Genomic DNA, 24,747 nt, shown 5'->3' with positions numbered 1-24,747 from the left:
AATAATAATAATAATAATAATAATAATAATAATAATTATTATTATTATTATTATTATTATTGTTGTTGTTGTTGTTTTAGTTGTTGTTGTTAGGGTTGCTGTAGTTGTTGTTGTTATTGTTGTTGTTGTTGTTGTTATTGTTGTGATGGTGGTGGGTTTTTTTTTTTAGACTTACCTCTAGGTCTACCTTTACTATTTCTTAATAAAACATTGTGACATTAAACCCATATGCGAATCAAAATGGACTTAAATCTCAAAGTCAGAATTTGACCATGCTAAACCTTACATTTAGTAACAGATGAATGAGTTTAGATTTCTATTTATTAACTCTTTTTGTTATATAAATAAAAGCCTAACAGGCTCATGCGGGTTAAAGGCTAAACAACCCGGTTTTGGAGAGTTAGTGCCCTATATAGGGAGGAGACGCTCTTCATCCAGTCCTCTAAGAAGTGCACGTAGACAGGAAGTCGGGCGTTATTTGGGATACAGCCTAAACCTCCTCTTGTTGCGCTTTTCATTTCCGCTTCCAAAATAGAGTCCCGGGATCGCAGTGGAGCTCGGAGAGGATTCAGGACAGCAGTGGGGAAGAATCAGATGTTCCTGGGTCAGTACTCACTACTGATCAGAAATACAGACTAACAAAGCGGATTCTCAGCTGAAAACAAACTTAACGATAGAGTTTGTCGAACTTAATGAATGCCAGAACAGACGTGTTTTTATGTATTTGGCGTCATTTTGCCTGACAGCTCTACAAGCTCTTTATTTCGAGGAGGACTGGAAACCAGGTAGGTTCAAACTTTGCCAGTGATTTTCTGACTTCCAGAAACGAACTTTTTTTTCTCCTTTGCTATATTTTTGCTTTGGCAAAAACACATTATTAGATCTTCTGCTTCTATTTCCTATTTCCTATTACTATTATTATTATTATTATTACTATTATTATTATTATTATTATTATTATTATTATTATTATTATTATTAGAAATTAAGGATAAGAATAATGTTTGTCTATATTATATATGTCTTTTCTAACACTGCAATTACTGAAACTGTTGGAATATTAGGAATTACAAGTTAATTTCATTCATACATTGCCAGACAATAAATGACTAAATATCTCCACTCATATTGCAGAACTGAATGAATGATGTAGACCTTTCTAGACTGTTTTCATCTATCTATCTATCTATCTATCTATCTATCTATCTATCTATCTGTCTGTCTGTCTGTCTGTCTGTCTGTCTGTCTGTCTGTCTGTCTGCCTGCCTACCTACCTACCTTTCTATCTATCTATCTATCTATCTATCTATCTATCTATCTATCTATCTATCTATCTATCTGTCTGTCTGTCTGTCTGTCTGCCTGCCTACCTACCTACCTACCTACCTTTCTATCTATCTATCTATCTATCTATCTATCTATCTATCTATCTATCTATCTATCTATCTATCTATCTATCTATCTGTCTGTCTGTCTGTCTGTCTGTCTGCCTACCTACCTGCCTTTCTATCTATCTATCTATCTATCTATCTATCTATCTATCTATCTATCTATCTATCTATCTATCTATCTGTCTGTCTGTCTGTCTGTCTGTCTGTCTGTCTGCCTGCCTACCTACCTACCTACCTTTCTATCTATCTATCTATCTATCTATCTATCTATCTATCTATCTATCTATCTATCTATCTATCTATCTGTCTGTCTGTCTGTCTGTCTGTCTGTCTGTCTGCCTGCCTACCTACCTGCCTATCTATCTATCTATCTATCTATCTATCTATCTATCTATCTATCTATCTATCTATCTGTCTGTCTGTCTGTCTGTCTGTCTGTCTGTCTACCTACCTACCTACCTACCTACCTACCTTTCTATCTATCTATCTATCTATCTATCTATCTATCTATCTATCTATCTATCTATCTGTCTGTCTGTCTGTCTGTCTGTCTGTCTGTCTGTCTGTCTGTCTCAGGCCAATTTCAGTTCACTCCTCACAAATATCTTCATCTTCCACAGCACTTCACTTGTGAATATTATCACTCTCAGATCCTTTGCATTGCTGACATTGATGATTATTTTGGATACCCCTGGGTGTCACATGATAGACCTCTTAGAAAACTGAAACAGTTAGTGCTATATCGGTCCTGGAATGCTGATGTCAGTGTGACTTTGAGACGTCTGCTATTAACATTTTTGAGTGACATTTTTTTTATCATTTCATATTCCACACAATGACGGCCAAAATCAAAACGGAAAAGCAAAGGAACTTTACGCTTCATTTCAGCAGGTCAGTGTGTAGTACTGCTGCTGTAATCATGATGATTATGTTGCTCATACTGAACATCCTTAACTTTTCAATTACTATTTGATTTTACTATAAATTAAAGAAGAACAATGATTTATAGCTATCTATATATAGCTTTCTATAGCTATTTATTATAACAATGATTTATTACTATCATGTGTCACCCAGATGAGAGTCTAGTTTCTCTCTAGGTTTCTTCCTAATGTCGTCTCAGGGGGGTTTTCCTTGCCATTGACAAAGAGCTTCTGTTAGGATCTTAAGCATAACCTTTAACCTTGCTCTTTCGGACTATATACTTACATTGTATTTATCCTAACTTTGCATGTAAATGAAATGTCTGTGATCACTCTTTTTTGCTTCTGGTATAACAGTTATCCATGTTCCCACACACTTTTCATTATATCCTATTGGATTCACTACTAGTCACACAGTATTGCACTTTTGAATGAGGAGCTTGACACCCGTTCTTCACGACCCTACATTCCTGTTCGACTTCCTGCCAGGAGCAAAGAGTCTACAGGTTACTGCCCTCTCTGGCCTTTCCACTGAGTAAATTCAGCATCCATTTCCTGCCTCTACCCCAAGCTGCTCAAGTAGCATGTGTCTGTAGCGTTTAGCTGGATGAACCATAGAGTTTATATCTGCTTCATCATGCCTCTGCTTTAAACCAACGCAGCCTATCATTAAACCCACCACACCCGGTGCTGAGCTCAATCAAATCAACCCCCTTGGCTGTTGTTTTGCAGTTCTTGATTTTGGCTGCTTTAAAGGGAGATTAATGGCAGCATGGGTCATCAAATCACAATGTGGCACGCTTCAGAATTGACACTGATCAGGATATTAGACTTTTCATATCCTTTAATAATACCCAAGAGGCAATTTTAAACCGGAATGTTTTTAATATATGCATGTAAATTGCAATAGCATTTCTGGGTCTCACTCATATAGATGACATTCCTGAACATCACCACCCTGATGTTCAGGAATGTACCCATTCTCTGCAGTTGGCTCAAAGGTATCCACACATAGACCCAGTGATCCAGAGTTAGGGGACCACAATAACAGAGCTGTTTGTTTTATCAACAGTTTTGTTCTCCCTTTGACCTGTTTGGCTCAGGCCTACAGTGCCAGGCAGTTCAGTGCAGTGAGGTCTCACCACGGGGAGGAACAACAGGCTTAGTGTCTCTGGGACAAACTGTGTCCTGCCAGCATGGCTGAACAAAATACTCAAAAAACGGCATGACATAAGCAGCCACACTTCAATTACAAACTGTCATCGTACAGTGTAATCCCATTGCGGACGGTTTAGTGTGCTCATTATAAATGATGTCACTCTTTGGAGCGGTCAGCAAATGCCGACTTGCTGCTTAGACATTTTGTAGTGATATTACATGCTATTGTGGTGCGTGAGGACAGTGGTTCTGTTCTCAAATAGTGCGGTGTCTAATACCTCTCAGACCTGTAACCCAGTTGATGATGCCTTGTCTGTAATGCAGACACTTAGTGTGACCATTTTGACTTAATGGTATGCAATGCTGATTATATTTTGGAGGAGTGTTTACAGGCTGAAGGCTTAATTATACATATTAGGGCTGCATGATAGTGGCTAAAATGGCTCTTTTTTAATCATACATATCATATTCTCTATAGGCCCTTCTTTGGCTAGTGTTATTACTGACAGAAGAGAGAGAGAGAGAGAGAGTGAGAGAGAGAGAGAGAGAGAGAGAGAGAGAAAGAGAGAGAGAGAGAGAGAGAGAGAGGCCAGTTGAAGAAGTCTTTAAGGCCCTATTTGTCAACAGTAACAAATAATAACAGCCATATTTAACTTTGATTTGTAACTTGGTTACTCTTACTAAATGTCTTCACAAGATTTAGTACAGCATCACACATTTTAATTTAGCATATTCTTTATTATGTAGTTGCCTATTTATATATTTCATTTATATGGAAATTTTGCCCTGTGCCACAAAAAGACAAACAGAAAATTTTATATAATTATATGTAAAATGGCTTTGGATGCAAGTTGTCACACTATTATGTACACACTATAAAAGGGACATAGAGACAGGAAAAAGATGATACAATCATTAGTCATAATTATGCTTATGACATTTAATCATTAGTACAAATTGCATAATCAGGAAAGTCCTACAGGCAGTTAATAACCATGAATGGGACGCTTATGATTGAATAAAACAAAAAAAAGTGAAGCTCATCAATAAGCTTAATTTAACTATTCAGCTTGGTTCATGTATGTAACTATTACATTTATTTCTTTATTTACTATTAAGTTATGAATAAGAATGTCTTCAATGGAAAACAACCTGATGAATAGGGTTTAATCAACAAAATCTATTTATACCTACAAGCCTAGCATGCTGTTCCTGGATTAGCAGCTTCCTGTTGTTTTAATTCATGCAGAGTGAACGTGTGTGTGTGTGTGTGTGTGTGTGGTTTTGTGTTTGCGTATGTGCGATAGAGAATGGAGGGTCTTAACATTAATTCCTTGTGGTTGATGGCATCTGGTTTACTGATTCCTGCAGGCTGTTTGAAGTATTTTATTTGTCTGATTGTTTTTGCCAGACGTGCCTGTGCACAAAAACTGCTCGCATGTTTTGCCATGAACTTTTGCCGGAAAGTTTGCAGTGCCGTAATGCCTTAAAGACTGCACATTACTGTCCTCCAGATAGCACTTATGATTATTGTATTACACGGTACAAGATAGAGCTGCACAAATTGAACACAGTTTTATATTACAGATATGTTCCAGTCTTTGTTAAGTGCCATGCAGGATATTAAAAACACATTGGTAAACTTGTACAATCACATGGCTTGAGACCAGCCTGCATTGTTTCCATTAAATGATTTCCATTTGGATTATGTGAAGGATGTGATTCAGCAGAACAGCCAATTGGATTGGACGGGATACTCACGGCACATGATAAAATATTTATTAGAGAGCTCATTTGCACATTGCAACCTTCCGTGAGAACGATTAACAAATGATATATTGTGAAGCTATTGCACAAGTAGTTTTGTAGTCAATCTTGCTGCCTCTAATGATGGTGGCTCTCATGTTTTGGCAGACTCAAGGTGTAAAACAGATTTGCACTGTGTAATGGTTTAGTGATCTGTTGCATGTGGCCAGAATGAATGTAGCCATTATGTGTTATTCTAATTCTATCATCAGTAGAACATTGACAAGTGAATACTCAAGAGCTTAGATTTAACACCTTTAAAATCCTGGCACATTATTCAGCTATTTATCTTAAAGCATAATATTCAGTAATTACCAGGAATTATTCAGTAATTACAGTGTAACTAATAGGAAAGTGCGTTTTTTTGTGTGCAGTTCCAAAAACAAGGAATAGCAGTAAGGGTTTTATGATTTTAACTGGATTCCTGTTCATTAGGTAAGATTTGGCCTCTGTCCCAATTCGCCAACTATCCACCCGAAATAGCATCCAAGAGTAAAATTAGTGTATCCCGAATTGTAGTATGTTGAAATAAGTATCCCAAAGGTACCAGGATCGTCTGCAATTTGCAGTAGATTTTAAACCTGGACACCTTTTCAGGTAATATTGGCCACCACTCACTGTATTTTAGAGAGGGGTAAATAAAATGTGGAAAAATAAGTCAAGGGAATGGTTAATTAAATTGTATTGTATAAATGATTGAATTAATAAAGAAAAGCTTAAATGCAACAAAGAGTTTGTTTTAGTCTGACACCAGGCAACAATGCTCTCTTTGGTTTCATGATGTGTTTTTTATGTTCTAGTACTTTCATACTCTTTTGCTACACACTCAAAAGCATGTACTTTAGTGCATACATTTAGCGCAGTTAAGAAGCAGGAGAATTGAAATGAAGCAATTTCTACTTCTCTGACAGAGATCTGTGGACTGTATAGTTGAAGGACTACAAAATGACCACATTCTAATACACACAAGTATTCAGGACTGGAAATCAGTTTTCCAAATGGGTTTTCTCAGACGTTTAATACACTTGTGCAGAGGACACAGCTTAAAGAGTTTGTATTCAATCATGTTTTACATATCTAAGTAAAAAAGGCATCTCTACCTGTAATCAGACTTACCTCCCTTCTCAAAGCATCCTATCTGTTAAAAAAAGTGGCAAATGGTACTGCACAAGCTTTTAGGGATTCACTACATTACAATCACTCCGCATGGCCGTTTTGCAAAATCTGGTTATTTTAAGATTACATCCAAGGCCCTGAAGGCTGTACTGATATTTTTGACCCTGTCATAACTTTAACTAAGTACATCAAGCTTTAGTTGAGCTGAGTGACCGTTTTCAGCATATTGATTAAGTTACCAGTGGTTCCAGGTAGCAATATGAAATTCTGGTTAATTTCATGGTTTTATTTGATATCCTCCTGTTAGCTTATGTCATGATTTGCTGAATATGATTCTAAGGGTCTGAAATGGGCTCAGCTAGCAGAAACTGTTGATGTATTCATTGAGAGAGACTTCAAAGCACTTTTGTATAAGGGCATCTGCCAAATGCTATAAATGTAAATTCAATGTAAAGTACAGTAAAGTTGACTCCTCTTGTCACAATGCTTCTGTCTTTGATCTTGTTATGATGCTTTTATCCCTGTCTTAGCCTTGGGCATTATCTGTATGTCTCAAGTGGGTCCTTGCACGTACTCGTCAGTATAAAAGTTGACTGTTAGCCTATAGAGTGCCTGGGTTGTCTTTGGGAAAGCAATAAACCATGTCAGTTATTATAACCTGGCTTTTGGTCTCTTTGTCGGATGTCTCCTGTGGTCTAGACATCTTTCATGTGTGATTTATTTTTCAACATTTAAAAATTCACTGTATTCTGCTGAAGGTAACGGTGTGTTTGACGTCACTGGCATAGACCGTGAATATCCATATCCAAATTAAAACATGAAAGTCTTCTGTGCACAGATGCTGTACTATAACTTTTATATCCTGGTGCAACATTTGGAAAAATAACTCCTAATCTTATTTGCCTCTGTGACCCTTGCTTTTTTTCTGGGGAATTTGTGTTGAGCAACCATCTCGTCATTTTGAAACCTTATCTCTACTGCCAGGAAGCCCTCTGTCATGGACGGTAGTTTGCATTACGCATGTTGTTTGCTATCAGCAGTCTGAAATCAAGACTAGGAAATGGCTATACAATCAAAACAAACATGAGTATACGTGTCTTTCTTCCGTTCACTTAACTAGAATAGGGATAAACCCAGGACAGGAAAGTGAAGTAGTGCAGGCTTTGTAATATTATATTGAAACTTTGTTATTGTTATAAATTCGAATGTATTTCACCTAACCATACCTTCGATGCAGACCAAAGCAGTAAGACGTATAAAGTTGTTTAACCTAGACTAGGAGGATATTCCATGAGCCACCTGGTCTATTTGACACCCATAAGCCTGTATGAATGTGTAATTCAGAACACATGCTTGTACTGATTAGAGAGAAGTGAGACTTTTATAGACCGTAACAGGTTTCCATCATATGATGGAATGCAGTGGTACACTGTGAAGGGTGCTGGTTTATGGAGTGGGAATGAGATCATTATAGAGGGGAGTTTGAACAATGAAAACTGAGATACACACTCACAGGGTCAAAGGTCCCACGGCCATGTCCTTCTCTGTTTCTTCTCCGACGGTGCAGGTGAAATCTGTGTGACAGTTTATATAGGAGATGTGTGCTAGGGTGAAGAGGAGGGTGTCACGGGCAGCAGAATCATTTATGCAACTCAAGCCAGACCTACAGACCTTAGCCTTGGAATTGTTGTGTAGTTGCTTTGAAATCTGGGAAAACTGCTTGACCCGTCACATTCAAACCGTTTAATGTGTAATGAATCATCTTTTAAGCGATCTGTACAATGGTGCTGTTGAATTTTGAACAGTGATAATACTTTATTTTTGCTTAAGTAACAACTTATACAGGAGATTGTGTCTCAGACATCATAATTCAACATGAATGAATTCATTAAAGAATATAAGAGGAGGGTGCTCAGCACTGTGTTGACATAAAAATGGGCAATTTTTTCCTTAAATGATTAGTATAAATAATAAATAATTCCATTAATGTCTAATATATACAACTCCAGGGTCCCCTGCTCAATCATAAGCACTGTGTTTTTAACTGTCCTGTCCAGCTTTCACCTACTTCCCAAAAACATAACAGTAGGTGGACTGTTTACTCGAACTTGCACCTAGGTGTGTTTTTGTAATACTCTGCAATGTACTGATGTCCCATCCAGAGTGTAATCACCTGAAAAAAGGCCCCAGATCCTCTGTTACCAAGAGATCAATTAGAAAAGATGTATGTATGTATTCTACATATTATTATTCTAATCTAGATTGGTACACTGAACCTTTCTGTCCTAATGTTTATAGAGCTGGAGATTTTGGTGTATTGCAATAGCGTGCAGCACCCCAGAGAGCCATCTTCACTACCTGAATGCTCTTTAACTAATGGTACATAAGGGGGACTCATTGGCAAGCCACAGTCATCACTCAGCTCCTTCTGTGCCCAGGCGCTAGTCAAAAGCACTTTGTGTACGTGAACAAAGCCTTGGCTTTTTCATTACAATAACCACCCTGCTGCAGTAATTAAACAACTGACTAAACGTTACCTCTTGTGCTTTTCTGTGCTTTGAGTGTGAGTTTGGCCGCTTTACTTTAATGTTAATGCTTAATGATAGGTTGGCAGGGAGGAGCTTGGAGAATAAGCTTCAGCATGCTGGGGAAGACATGCTTGAGCCTGCGAGGAACTATTTTTAAAAACCAAAAGTGAATTACTCAACATAATTCAATGCCCTTCAGCTCAACAATCGTATTTCACCTACCGTGAGAGCAAAATTGTCTCTCGCAATAGCAAGCCCTGGCATCCCTACAGACTGTTGTGAAAGCCAGTAAGCTGCTGAGAGCCGATCCTGTCTGTCCTGCTGATATAAACCATATTTGACAGAGCTTTAATAATCCATTAGAGTATGGGAAAGCAGCAGAGTGCCTTTTAATGCCGGGTATTCTTGGGTCATTTACTCTGTAATTTTGGGCTTCTATTGTGTTGCGTTACCCTAGGCTTTGTTAAAAATTAGATCCTTTCCAAGAATGCACTTCTTTCTTGATATTTAGAGCAGCTGGTTGCCCGGAAACTGAATTGACTAGGCAGAACCGTGATCGCTTACATATTATAATAATAAAAAAAAGGCGAGCAAGTTGACTTGCTGGTTGATTGCTTTAATGCAGACTGATTGAAACAAACAAATATATGATCATTGTCTTCTAATAAACTTTTTAAGGTGGCACATTGTGTCCGCACCTCATTGTGTTAATGTATTGTGTTAATGGAGGTTTTGCTAAACGGTTAACTATATTAGCATCCATTTGTAAACACATTTTTGTCCTGATATTTGAGACAGCTGTTGAAAAAGTGTTAGCTGGCAGGAGAAAATAACATATGGTAGGCTAGATTGCTAGTTAGGTGCATTAGCACAGATTAAGGGAAATGAACATGTATATCATAAATCCTTGTCTAACAAAGTTTCTAATGTTTGCACACTCGATAAAAGTCTGAAAGTCCAACAGAATTTCAGCATTTCTGTTCTCGCATTAAATGTGGAAGATATTCAAGTACGGTTAGCAAGTTTTGTTTTTTTCCCCAATATGTTTAAAAGCAAATTGACGGCTACTTAGATTAGTTGAGTTACATGACGTCTTTGTCTTGTCTGTCATTCATGCTATTTAATGTGCACTGAGACAAAAAATTGTTAACCACAATGCGGCAGGTGGTGGATTTGTATTGAGTACTTTGCATTCATTGAAGTGTGTCATACCGCATCATTTTCAGACATAACATACCAAATGAAAACTTCTGTATTGCAAAAGGAATTTGTCTGTGTTTTAATTTTTTGGCTGTTAAATTCGCTTGGCCATCAGGCAAATACGTACAACCCTCCTCACCTTTATAAATATGTCTTTATAAACGCATGCTTTATTCAGTAAACTGACAACTAGTATTAGAAACGGTTTTGCCTCAGATGACCTGTGTCAGGTTGTGAATTATTTGCTGATGTAGATTAATAGGCCTGCTTGAAGTGTGTACAGGTGTGAAATGTCAATTCCAGACTTAGCAATCTCTACAACACGCTTCATTTAGCGTCCTCTGGAACACTTAAACCTCTAATTTTCCTTTCCTTTATGTGAGTGTTTTCTTTCAAGCTGGGCCTCTGTGTGTGTCTTAGAATAACAGTGTGAGGTGGCCGATTGTCAGCGGCGTTGAAGAAACTATCCGTGAGCTAGCATTTCAGTTAGTGTTGTCAGCCGCGGGGGGTTCTCATTATGCCTGTGCTTAATTAGCTACATAGTGATTAATAGGCTTTTTAGTGTCAGTCGTAGAGATTTATCATATAACCGGGATGATATTTTATATCACCTGCTATGATAAAACCCCTAGTTCTGTGTGGTAATGTTTATTACAAATCAAAAAAAGATATAAGCTTGAGAAAAATAAACGTGGTTTATTAGCTTGTTATTTAAGTTTTTTTTGGATGTCTGAGCTTTTACAGAAAATTGTATGTTTAGTATTATAGGAAATGGGCATTAATGGATGGAGGGTAAGGCAGGAAAATGCATAAACAGGAAAATCAGTAGAGCCCTTGAACCCCTGTCATTGTGGAAGGTAATAGTGACACCTGGGAGTTTGCAGTCAGTTCAGCTGAAGGGTTTTGTATTTCACAGTGGCAGTCTGAAATGAGTTTCAGCAGTATACCTCGGCGAGCAAATTAAACTTGGGTCAACAATACAAATCTCCAGCACCTCACACAATATCGTGCTTTCTCGTACGGGTATTGCCACCATACACTTTCAAACGTACTTCAATCTAACACTCCTAAAGCATTCATCCTCTGCAAAGTCTGTATTTATATAAAAAAAGAAAGCTCTAGGGCTTTGGGTTTTCAATAGCAAACCCACATTCAGTGCCCTACTTGGAATTTACCCATCACATAGAAGTTAAATGATAATATAATGACAATCTGCTTCTAAGAATACACTGGAGCAACACATTTTGCTTTATTGCAAAAGAATATTATTGTCTGGAAGTGAAAAGGGTTGTATTTGGGATTGTATTTGGCACTTTATTGGATAGTTATACAAAGTTTCGCTGCATTTTTTCACTTTTTTCAGGATGGTTAAACTTTGAAATGAAAGTTGCCTTAATAACGTGAACTTAAAGAAAAGCTTTCTTTTTGAAAACTTATGAATTTGAGTTCAATATCCAAAACAATTGGAGTTCAAGAAAATTCTTCACAAAGTTCACATAACTTAATGAGGTTATCATGTTTTACCGAGTGATAAAGTGCAAGAATGATAAAGTTCCAGTCACTGATTGATTGATGAAATAGACTATCTACGTGAGACCAAAAAATTAAGTAAAAAATGTATGTAAGGCATTTTACACTGAAATATTGAGACCAAACAATGAAAAACATCAGATTGTGGCACACCATGTCTCCATGAAAAAATACGCATTTAAATAATATATCTGAGAATATTAGTAAATAATATTACTGAATTATCGCTACCAAATCCTGTTCATAGATAAACATGTATCCTAGTGAATAGTTTTATATGCTCTGTCATTTTAAAATGTTTTGCAGTATTAAGAACATTCAATTATGTTCAATATTTCATTCAAACGTCTAAAAAGATTAATAGCTAGAAGGTGTCTGCTAGTAAGAAGCTTTTACATGATTCCACTATTTCTAGTATCACATTGCAAGGAAAACAGTCTTTTATTAAACTTCTTGTTGACTTAGACCAGCCAGAGACTGATACTGACATTTATTTACAACCTTTACACTCCCTGTGGAAGTGAGAGCTACTGTTGATTTGTTTAATAATGTTTCCCTAATCATCCAGATAAAAAAGATGAAATATGACAAACATATCAACATTATGCAAGGTTATTTCATCTGAAGTCTTCACAATCCATGGAAGAGCACGAAACTGATCCAAAATCAACAAATGAGTGGCTCAAACAGAAGAAAGTTCGACCCATCCTCAATTCCATTCAAATGCCGTGGCATGTTGTGAAAAATAAATGAGGTGAAACTTATACTAATATAGATTTATGGCTTCACATGCCACGTATTGCTGCGTAGAACTGTCCAGCAACTCCAAAACAATGTTTGATTTGAGGTGGGAAGAAGATTATGTTTCAGGTTATAATGTAAATTATATGCAAAATTAAACTATTATAGATTACTTGTATTAAACACAGTGAAAGTCAATTCATGCACAAATCCAGGTAGTTCAAGGTCAGGGAGATTTTTTCCCAAACCCTGTTGCTGACGTGAGACGTAAACAAAGCCTTCCTTCCTGAATGCTGTTTCTCTTAGTGACCGGTTTCCGTGTGCAGCGTGATAGCTTTCCGGTTTGGCCGAGATGTATGGTCTACATCTGGGATTGCTTCATAACTGATGTTGTTAAACTGCTTGAAAGGATATGTTAATTTAGTTGTTTAATTTATGGTAACATTCACACTGTCAAAGTGGGGTGTCAGTGCCACGGGCATGTAAAGTGTGTTATATAAATGCAGTGGATCACTTTTTGTGGAGCTCCAGCACTATGATATATTTATCTAACTGCTATGTGTGCTAAGGCTCTGGGACTGATTAGTTGGTAACACTTTACTTAATTTAGTATAAAACTTGAATAATTCTAATAAATTCCTTTGTTTTTATCATATTTATTGAGTCATTGAATCACTTTTTTCTCAATAAATACTCTCTGTATATTTCAATTTATAATTCATTAAGTCATTTAATCACTCTTTTTTCAGTAAATACACCATTCTGTGTCTATGACTAGTTAGCTAGTTCTTCTTTAAATATACAGGGTAAGACTCTGTAATTATTCATAATGAGCTACCCAACCATTATACAGTATGTTACTTACTGGGTAATTACACAAAATACACCGATCAGCCATAACATTATGAGCAGTGAGAGGTGGAGTTAATAACACTAATTATCCCCTCATCATGGCACCTGTTAGTGGGTGGGATCTACTGTATTAGGCAGCTAGTGAACATTTTGTCCTCAAAGTTGATGTGTTAGAAGCAGGAAAAATGGGCAAGCGTAAGGATTTGAGCGAGTCTGACAAGGGCCAAATTGTGATGGCTAGACGACTGGATCAGAGCATCTCCAAAACTGCAGCTCTTGTAGCAGTCTGCAGTGGTCAGTATCTATCAAAAGTAGTCCAAGGAAGCAACAGTGGTGAACTGGCAACAGGGTCATGGGTGGTCAAGGCTCATTGATGCACGTGAGGAGGGAAGGCTGGCCCGAGTGATCCGATCCAACAGACGAGCTACTGTTGCTCAAATTGCTGAAGAAGTTAATGCTGGTTCTGATAGAAAGGTGTCACAGTGCATGACATGTCAGGGCTGTTCTGGCAGCAAAAGGGGGATTAACACAATATTAGGCAGGTGGTCATAATGTTGTGCCTGATCGGTGTACATTAGTATAACATAGTCGTTAATATAAAATTACTAATTCATTCCTGCTTCAATCTTAGATATTACTTATTTACTGAGTTACTGAGCAGCTTTCTAAAGCAATTATTTGTCATTGGTTATGTATTAATAGTAATGCAAGCAATATAATCAGAGAATAAAGATATCACTGTAGTGCTTAGACATGTTTTAGACACAAGCATTCCATTAGACACTGTATTTCGGTGTGGGAATATAGTATATTAATTCCACTGGAAACACTCTTTCCAGTCTGTACTCTGTTCCACAATAAACATCTGTACGGTTTCCATTTTTATAGCAGAAATCGGAATTCTCAGCCAACTTTCACTTCTAACAAACTCTGCAGTAAACTATTTGCACTGGAGTGTTATCTTTATGCTTGGAAAATTGTTAATAGCACTTGACGGCAAGTACAGGGACAAGTTAAGGTGAAGATTTGGCACATCTGACACAAAAACGATATTGAAATCTGCCCTCTCTTCATCGATCCGTTCCAGTGCTCGCAGCTGACACCACTGGCCCAGTTTATGTTTTCGAACCGAGTATTAAAAATGAGATGTAATGACCGGAAAATGCAAGTGTACTTAAGCCTGGTTGAACGAATGATGACAGCTTCTTAACTATAAAAAGCACATTCATGCTGCGAGTAAAATGATGCGAGCATTGTAAAGCATCGATGTTTGTTGAATGAGCAATGAGCTCCCTTGGAAAAATGCACCAATATATATTTTATTTGTTTGGCGCTTTCAAAAGCATATATTGGTACCAAAGGAACTTACAGAACAGATTACATACAGAAATCTGCATGGCAAGGTATCAGAATCAAGTGATAAAGATCCAGTACCAAGGAAAAAGTCTGTTGAGAGGTACCAGACTCAAACAGGAACACAATGGGAAAAACTGATGTAAATTTTAGAGTAATTATCTGGCAACCTGCTGTGGAAGTAATATACTGTAATACTTACAGTATACAAAATACATTTAGTTAAGTATTATAATCTCTTACATATTATAAAGTAACATAATCCTTTACATTTGTTCATTGCAGGGTACAACTAGGCAGAATGATGTAAGGCTATGGCAGTGCTAGGATTTGAATACACAACCTTCTGATCTCTAACTCAACACCATAACCACTAAACCACCACAACTAGCTTCACTAGTGTTATTAGTCTTTGTGGTTACAGAGGCAGTAGTCCTTCAAAACAAACAAAACCAAAAAAGCTTGAAAAGACCTTGAATTTCTTTTTGAGGCATCTATATAAACGCTGCAGTTGGCATCTTTAAATGCTACAAATGTCTGCTTTAAACTTTAGATAGTCATCCTGTTCTCAGGGGACTCTTAACTACATCCATATGTATCAGTCCCAAAGTATGTCACCTTCCCCTCTCCACATTTCTATTCATTTTAAAACTTTTTCGGAAGCTCTTATGCTTTTCCAAGTAAACCACAGCGCTTTTAATATGACGTTTATTAGTTAGAAAGTGGGATGGAGGGAGTTAGCTTTCCAGCACTGGGGGAAAACAGATGGGTTAATGCGAGATTGGCTGGAGTTTAAAAACTCTCTCTCTGTCTCTCTCTGTCTCTGTCTCTCTCTGTCTCTCTCTCTCTCGCTCTCTCTCTCTCTTCTTTTATTCTCTCAATTTTTAAATTTTTTCTCTTTTTGTTCTGGATGACAAGCTGAAGGAGAGAGTGTAATCATTTATATCTCTGGCTGCTGTAGCTTTCCATGGCCTACTGCTGAGTGGGAGATCTGCCAGCAGCCCTGCAAAGTGGTCTGGCAAAAAGACCTTTTATTCATGGACCCATTAAGGTTTTCTGCTCGTGTGGCTCTTATTAGATGTTCAGACAGCAGGCATTATATCCGTGCTTTAACACTGCCGCTCACTGACTTATCCCTAATTCAATTTTTGGCTTTTATATACTTTACAATGGCAGAAAGGAACATCTTTACCCAATTAGAACTGTTTTGTTATTATGAATGATTTTATCATATGCTCATAAATACCTCTTTCCACAGCCCAGTCTAATTCATTGCTTTTATTTTTGTTTAGGTTCATTGTAATCACATTGTAGCACATTCAGTCTCTTTGTAGTTTCATTTTTTTCTGTATTATTGCTCAGTTATCAAGCAACTCTGGCTCCATTAGATGATGTGGGTTTGCATATGTTCTACCATTCTGCTTTTTTCACAATCAATGAGCCAGATGATTATGAGACAGTTGTCTCATGCGTTTGAGAAAAATATGTCCTCGATGTGTGTCATGGAGAATGACTAATAAGGTGGAGATACTGGATCATTAAAAACAATATGGCTCTGGTTGTGATGTTCAGCTGCTCATAACCCTGCTGACTCTGAGCAGATGGGTGAGCAGTTTGTGTGACGTTTATATGTTTAGGTTGAGGTGTGCTGAGCATATACATCATAAAACACCATGGCTTGCTTCCTTGCTTCCGCTTAGCAATGATAATATTGCATTAAGTCTGTTTTTGTCACAATTTGCGTTAGACTTCTAAAAGAAACCCGAGTGCCTCAGATCTGATACTAGTGAATAATAAGTAGTGACTGTGTCACTAACCTAGGGTTATTATTAACTCAATTTAGGCGCCATCATACCATGTTAGCCATCTCATCAAAATAAGTATTTTATTCCCAGCTGACTTTCCTATAAATTGCCTGATTGAGTGTCACTGTGGTTCAACTGTGTCTGCTTAAGCATCTGTTAGAACTCCAGCAGGGCCACCATGATTGCCCGCTCTCTGCTGTGAGTGATGGCTGTACATTCACACCTCTTTTATTCCTTCCTCCCTCTCAGCATGTGCAATAGCCTGTCTGTTGGATTGATGTGGCTTATCCTTGAAGAGGTCAGGCGGCAAGGGAAAACCGACTTCCAGAACATAGGCACGATAGAGTCAGCTATCCAAATGTTAAGAACTGAAGTGCTGCATAGACATTTCACTTGATATGCCATTGCTTGAATAGTCTAGTAGTTTATTAACATTTAACGTGGCCTGGGAAAACCCTTTAAATGGTAATAGTTTGGCATTTTGTATTATACATATCTCAGAAGAGAAATATTTTACAGAACTATTTCCAATAAAAGAAGCCCTGCTTACCTATACTGTATTTAATGCTGTTTGGATCTTTACCCTTGCAAAATGTAGCCTAAATAAAAACAACTCTGCATTATTTTTTCTATAAAATATACTGTATATCTGAAAGTATGGATGTCAATGTACGTTACTGACAAAGATATTTTTTTTTTATTATATTACATGTGAGTCAGTTTTCTTGTTGCATTTAGGTTTTAAATGGGAATTACTCCTTATATACACTGGAGAATAGCAAAGGAAACAAATTATAGTGAATACATATTGAAAAGGAGAATAATATTTGCACAACTACGTTTGCCTTATAACCAAAGAGGGGCTTCTGCTTCCTGCTCATCCATTATAATGGAAGTGGCGCTATATCACACTCCATGTCCGCAGGAGATCCTGGCCATATGTAAGAACATTTATAAAGCTCCTTTTTTGTAAACGTGTTATGCTTCACCATATGTAAACAACTATGAAGAAAAAAATAAGAATTAAAATGAACGCCCAAAGTAATGTAAGCACATCACTTTTACTTTGCTGGAAAGAAGACCAGTGTTTGACATCGTTGTGTCACTGTCCTGCTTGCTGTAAGCCGTGCTATTTCATAAAGTAAATATGTCATAGCCCTGAGTGCAAGTAGCCATTCTGTTATTGGTGTAACTCACAGTTATTCTTATTTAATAATTCAATATCAAAAGATTTGAACCAACAAAAGTCTTACTAGCGAAATCCCATTCAAGAGCTTACATTCACAACCTAAAATGTCTCCAGTAAAATTCCACACAAAAAGCTCAAACAGTGTCTTTTACTGTGCTATAAATCGACAGACCTGGTTTAACATCAAATGATCGAGTCATAAATGGTTTGGGGATTTAACTGTAGTCAGGAATACAGAACACTTATATGTTTCCTTACTGGATCATTATATCAGTCATGGAGCACTTGCACTGAGAATGACTCTCATTCTGCTATTAATCCTGAGCATACACACTGGCATATGGATTGCATTTCATCCTACACTGGTTGCTTTTATCACACAGGTGACTAAGTGTGTGCAGGTTGATCTGCCTTCTGTTTTCTCTTGTTCTATTCTCCTCTCGCATGATGGACCGGCTGTGTTTGGATGCGACTGTTAATGAGACAGAACTGAATGATCCCCTCAGCCATTGTCCACCTCTCAGCAACAGGCTAACAAACATAGGATGTCAAGTGAAAGACATGCAACTGCATCTCTGTGTTGACTGAAAGTGAGTTAAATAAACAGGAAGAGGAATGTGAGAGGGCAAGGTGGTTGCTTTGTCTAGGTATATAGACAGATATAGTATGAAGACAGGTTACGATAGTATGAAGACAGGTTAATTGTTTTTATTTAACCCTTTTTTTACTGCACACTGGTGAAATCAACTTATCAGACTTTTTCAATCAGTATAAACAAATAAAATAATATTATGTAGGCTGGGGAAAAATAGAAATACCAAGTAGTTTCATGTGAACCATTAACCACCACTGTGGAGTGTGGAGTGTGGCATGATATTCAATGCTAAACATGGACAAAACAAAACTTAAATTTTTTTTGGCCTCTGGTTAAAAGAGGTAAACAAAATGTTCCTATCAACAGCAACGAAGTAAAAAAAGGCTACTTCTGCTGAATCACCATCATATTTTTCATGCATCAAGAATATTGGATATTGGACTTCCTCATAATTAAGGAAATTTGACAAGATAGTAGAATTTGATTCCTCTTTCTTGAAAAGGAGGACAAATTATTATATGTATTACTCAACCCACCAATGTTCCATCTCTAATGTTCTGTCCAGTCCCATGTTTAGGTTGAGCAAAAGTCTAACTGACTAGGTCAGGGTTTCCCAACCATATTGTCCAAATGATCCTGTTTTCTGCAAACCAAAGCCTTGGCATTTTGGTTTTTCTTTGCTGTTTAATATCACAGTTATAAATCCTTACACCATAACCTTTTAGTGTATTTTCATGGATGATTTTTGACTTCTGTTCCACTCAGTCATAGTCACATTGTCACATGTGGTCAATGAAATAGAGAGGTAGTTAGACAGAGAAATGTACCTTTTTTAATGGCTAAAGTCCTACATTTGTGCAGTTCACAGGATAGCAAAAAAACTAAAATAGCACGTACACTCTGAAACATGGCTTGTTTGAGTGACTTTCAAGTAATAGCTAAGAAAATCTGTTGTAATAGCTAAAGCAATATTTGTAAATGTAAATAAATGAATAAAACAAAAGAGGAGATTTGCAAATCAAGTGACCCCGCGTACGATCATGACCCATGTTGTGAGTTCATGGACTAGGCTTTAAAGTGATAGCTAATATGGCCAGGTGATTAGCTAAACATTATTCGAGTCTGGCTAGATTCATTTTCTCTTGATATGTTTAAACATGAGTTTGCAGTAAGCAGAAAAGTTATTTGATAGCTTTGTGTTAAATAGTATTTTCCTTGGTTTCATCAGTGTTTCTCATCCGAAAGCCTGCCAGATACCTTGTCATCCTCGTTCCAGCATCAGAAAGATTGCTTTTCGGCTGTGAGTAATGCATTAGGAGGTGAGATTCGGAATGACTGGTGCTCTCTGTAATTGCAACATCATTACATGGCACTAGCATGAAGCAACATTAAATATTGATACCAAATGAAAACTGAAAAAAATAGCTTTGTGAAAGTTAGTATGGAATAGAGTTGGGTTTTTTCTGGATTCTTTTCTTCTGGGTAACTAATAGCCTAGGCATGAAGCAAATCACTAATTTACTAAACATCAGGCGTTATTTCTCAGGTGTTAAGAAATGATATCAGGTGTTGTAAGTCTGATAATTATGTGTGAACAGAATATTTTATATTTTCATGTGTTGTCATGTTCCATATGAAGCTTTCTCCGATTGTAATAGTGTTGTGTCAGTTCTTCAAGGACTTTTTTTGCACTGAAGTGTCAAGGTGGATTGTGTCAAAGTGGATACAGAGTGGATTGTAGCTGCTACCAAATTCAGTTTTCTACCACTAACATTCATTTGGTGCTGGATATGTTATCGTATGATTTAGATATAATGTGAAAAGACCTGACATTTTAAATATCACTCCATTTAAATTGGATATGTCCTATAATTGTGATATCAGAGCTCCCACATTCTCCCCAAAAACCTTGACATTAACAGCTGTAATTGCATTTATACCTGAGTGGCTTTCTGTAGGCTTAAAAAACAGCGGTGCTGGTGTGTGAAAAAGTCTTTTCCAGACAATGGAAAATGTCTGAATCAGGTCAGGTAAAGAAAAAAAAAGGAAGAAAATCCAACCGGCCACCAGTTCACTAATTTAATATTTGCAGAAAATGGCATATTGTCATATTGGCTGTCTTCTGGATTTATGAGTGAAACAAACTGAAGTAATCATGTTTAGAAGGCCACATCTCCTCTATACTTTTTCCTTCACTTTGTGTCACTTTGTTGTATGATCATGTGTATGCTGACTCAGAGAGAAAGAGAGAGAAGCCAGGCCTTGCCTTGTGGTTGAGCTGTAATTGAAGCATAGCAGGCAGTACTGTGGTTCAGCACAGGCCTGCGTGATGGGCATGGGAATACTTAACAGCCCTTAAGAAAAGAAAAGAAAAAAAAAAGACATGAAGTACAGAACTTCACCAACACAGAACTGAGCAGCAGCTGCAGCCTGGACCTGCTTCCTGTCCATTCATGTAGCATGAGTTCATGGAGTGGCACCTCAGCCTGCACTGCTCTGGTTTGGCCATTACAGTCCATTAGAGTACACTGTACATTACACCGGGCAATTTAACCACAGAGAAAGTGGTGCGCAAATGTATCCCAAATGTCCGAGTAACAGTACTAAACACTAAAGCCTTACCTTATGTTAAGCGCTGCTGCATATTCACCCCTTAACCCTTCACCTCTACCTACAGCCCTTGGCACTAATGCTTCAGGGAAGAGAATGTAAGAGAATTTATTGGTGCCTGTTTTTTGGGGGGTATTTCCACATGAATGTTATTTGCATTCAACACTTAATAGTGTGATTAATCTTGTATTTGTGCAGTAAGTTTCCTCCAGAAGGGAAGGTCTGATTTCAGATCAGTGGTGCAGTAAATCCAGTTGACAAACAAATACTCAGTTAAATATTTAGAGAAAGGTATCAAATTCTTAACTCACAGAAAGCTATAAACTCTTAAACTTATAAAAGATAAAAGTAAAAGGATAAGAAAGATTCACACAAGATTTTTTTTAAAAAAGAAGTCCCAGTCTGTTGACACACTAATTACTGATGGCAAATTTTTTTATTTCTCAAATGAACCGAGTAATAGGAGGAAACAGCTTTATTTCTAATCTCATAAATGTTAACTCAGCTCGCATGATAACTCAGACCATACAAACTAAATTAATACTAATAGCTATCTGTCACAACACAAACTGGCTTCATAAATATAACTTGTACGTAGAGGCAGATAGATTAGAGTGATGGTGATTAAGTCACATTTAAGCTGTTCGGATTTGGTAGGAATTTAAGTTTTAGAAGCTGCCTGATGCTAAAAAGTCAGATTTTCTTTGGAAATGTAGTATTTTATTGGTGAAAAGAATTAGATTTAATAAAAAATGTAGGTAGTAATATAATGATGTTTAATTACCAGGCTTAAGTACAGTAATGAAGTAATTATACATTGTTACAGTACTTCATGCTTCTACAGGAAGTTAATTGGATCCATTAATCCAATTGGATCCAATGGATTCCATTGTTCATTGGATTGTCTGTTACCTGTCTTTATTTTATGTCAATCAGGCTAACAATCTATTTAATTTTTCAGTTCCTTGCATGTTCATGTTACTCATTTCTTGTCTATCGTTTCTGCTTATTCTTGTTATTTCATATTTGTTATTTGTCATATATGTCGTGTCAAATTCTTTGTTATATTGTGTTCTTTTATTAACTACCATTTGAAATTCCATGTCGAATGAACGTTTATTAAAACTAGATTTTTGTCTCTTTGTAACAGGGCTGGCCATCACATCTACCAGATCATCACATCTCTCTTCATAAGCTGGTAAGAGACATTTAAGCAGGTCAGGGATATCTGAAATGGCCTTTAGGTATGGGCTAATGGAATGATTTGATTTGGCCACTGGTTTTCAATTTCCATTGTCTGTTTTTGTTTTACATTTTCTTTGTCACCTGATAAGTGGTCACGGCACCCATCTGAATAACCCCTGTTTAGTTATCCAAGGTCACAGATAGTTAAACTCTGAAATGTAACAGGGATTCAGTGTAAGTTGTTAGTCAAAGCATGTAGACCTTAAAAAAAGACTGCTTTCAGGGTCAATTTGCTAAGATTGTATCAGGGTCATTCTTTATAATGGTTATTTTCAGTCCTCCCACGTGTGGGTTGTGTTAATGGCTCACAGCCAGCAGGTTTCCCTGGAGCTCGTGAGTAAGAGAAAGTAGTTGGCTAGTTGACTCGCCTCTGGTTGGCCAGTCTCCGTGACTATGTGTCACTGGCAGCAAGAAACAACTGCCCTGCTTTTCAGCATTTAGCCCTCTCCTCGGGGAGCAAATTACGTTCAGGGCGCAAAAAGAACTACTCAGAAAATATTAAGGAAGGTCTCAAAGGGCTAGTAATTATCTGCTTATTAGGCCAGCTGAAACAAGTGGAAACATGCACTGAAATCCTAAAGGTGTCATTTAGTCAAGGGTACTGAGGCTCCAGCAGCGGCCAGTTGCACTAGCTGAGCATAAGTCAGGGTGTAAAGTCCGTCCTAAACCGTGCTTTGAGAGTTAAAAACTAACGATGTGTCGAATTTCGGTTGCACCACAGGTACTTAAGGTACATTGTAGCTAGTAACGCATAAGGGGATGGTAGCTCAAACTTTGTCATATGGAGTGATGTGTTTCACCATCACCAGCAAACTTGATCTGAGCTAATCAGAAAACAATACATTAATAATGAGAATGCAGAGAAGCAGTAGCATTTCGTCTTTCTTAACATATTCCTTTTAGGAAATTTTGAGCTGTCTGTCAGGTTGTTAATCCAGTGAATTGATTAGACTGGAATTATCCATTGTTTGTATCTACTGTATGTGCAGTTTGTTCAATACTTTGCTTTCATGCAACAGCATTCAAACAAACCATATCCGTGAAACATGATAACAAAGAGGCTACAGAAGTGAATCTCAGTTTGTTAGGTTATAAAAAATGTTTATTAAATGAATCAATTTACAGTAAAAAATCATTTTAAAAAATGTGACCCTGCAGATAATCTACGGCATTTGGAACTGAGAATAGAGCTGAGATGGTTGATATAAAAATAGCCTGTTTGTACTTCATCTTATCATCATCCTACTAGGGAGTAAATGTATAATACAAGTTGTAACGTAAAGTTACAGTAATATGGTGGAACTATTAAATGTTTAGTAGTAGTAGTAGTAGTGTAGTAGTTTAATAGTAGTAGTAGGTGTAGTGATAATTGACATTCTAAACAGGCAGCAATAGTCAAATGACTACCTTTAAAATCCAAATCATGCTTTTGTATTAAGGCTTTGTTTCTGGTCTGAACTAGCTGCGTGAAAATGAGATCAGAAATAAATATTCATACATATACATGTGACTTGGTTGGGTGTGTGACTCACGTTCATATACACCTTGAGATCAGCTCAGAATAATTAAACGAAATAGACTTTTGGCCAAATGAAGGTCCCTTGTCAGCAGCTCACTAGCAGTTATACCTCCTCAGGGATGTGCAGTGAGCCGTGTTTGGTATGCTTGCTTTCCTCCACTGAGATCAGGCAGGCTGGCTTTGACCTCATACAGGTCCTTTTTTCCCTAATCTGCAGCTCAGTGGCACAGCAACATCTGGCTTTCACCTTCAGTTAGTGAGGAGACACTGGCCATGAGACATGACCTGAACCTAGAGTTTTACACCACTAGAGTACAGAGGAAAGTAAAGGAAAGAATGCTTGTAATAAAATAGCTATAGAGAGAGCAGGTTTAGATTCTGTATCCTTTTTTTCCTTGCTTCTTTACCAGCAGTATTTGGTATTGAAGGGGGAAAAGTTTTCAAGCTGGTAAAAAGATTACTAGATTGAGCTGCTCATTGCTCATACTTTTCCTTTTGAATAAACATAAACCACGTCAAAAAACTGACTAGAGCAGCATCTTTAAACCTAACACGTGGTGTTTACGTCTCATATGGGTGTCTAAGGCGTGGCATATCCAAAATAATAAATAGATAATAGATATTCTTCTGCATGATGTTTGCTAACACACAGGACAGAAACACCCATCCAAGTGTTTGTGTCTCAGTGTATTTGCTAAGAATGATAAAATATACTATGTATTAGCTAGTCCACCAGGCAGGAGGAAGTTCTGGTTTAATGCCCAGAATTATGTTATGGTTGCCCAGAAAACCTAACTAAATAATTAAAAATTGCTATGTGAAATAGTGTAATATTGTTTGTTGGGTTTGTTAGTGCATTAAGTGCGTTAATAGAGATACTATGAGATGCTATGTGCCTTCACAAGTGAAATAAAAATATAATTTCTGTCTAGCATTTTATTTTTTCTGTTTCCTGATAGCTTTAAACTGGACTTATTGCTTGGCTTCATCTGTATTTCCACCAAACCTGCATGCTCCTGATTCTGAAATGTACATCTGCTATCCGTACGTTATTTAAGCGCTCCATACCTTCAACCTTGGTAGTGTAATGCAGCAGGCAGTGAGATTCGGAAGCACATGATCTAGTTACAGCATTCCTGATGTTTAAATATAGCGCTATATTCCAAAAAAGTCAGTAGGAAGTCTC

At 37.2% G+C, this 24,747-nt stretch overlaps 1 protein-coding gene across 8 annotated transcripts in view; it reads left to right on the top strand.

The window, feature by feature from the left end:
• Nucleotides 1-534: 534 nt before the first annotated feature.
• tspan9a (tetraspanin 9a) overlaps nucleotides 535-24,747 on the top strand; it is a 201,020-nt gene continuing 176,807 nt past the window's right edge. For 5 of the 8 annotated variants that reach the window (XM_058387550.1, XM_058387548.1, XM_058387554.1 and 2 more), the window contains exons 1-2: nucleotides 535-785; nucleotides 21,948-21,995. The gene's annotated coding sequence lies outside the window, so the exon portion shown is untranslated. Of the gene's footprint in view, nucleotides 786-2,253; nucleotides 2,283-21,947; nucleotides 21,996-24,747 lie in introns of all 8 variants that reach the window. The other 3 variants (XM_058387555.1, XM_058387552.1, XM_058387553.1) reach the window with 1 other exon arrangement.

Source organism: Hemibagrus wyckioides, linkage group LG04 (genome assembly GCF_019097595.1).
Source record: "Hemibagrus wyckioides isolate EC202008001 linkage group LG04, SWU_Hwy_1.0, whole genome shotgun sequence".
NCBI lineage: Eukaryota > Metazoa > Chordata > Actinopteri > Siluriformes > Bagridae > Hemibagrus > Hemibagrus wyckioides.
Note: the sequence above shows the minus strand (reverse complement) of the source record. Positions and strands in the feature narration are given on the sequence as shown.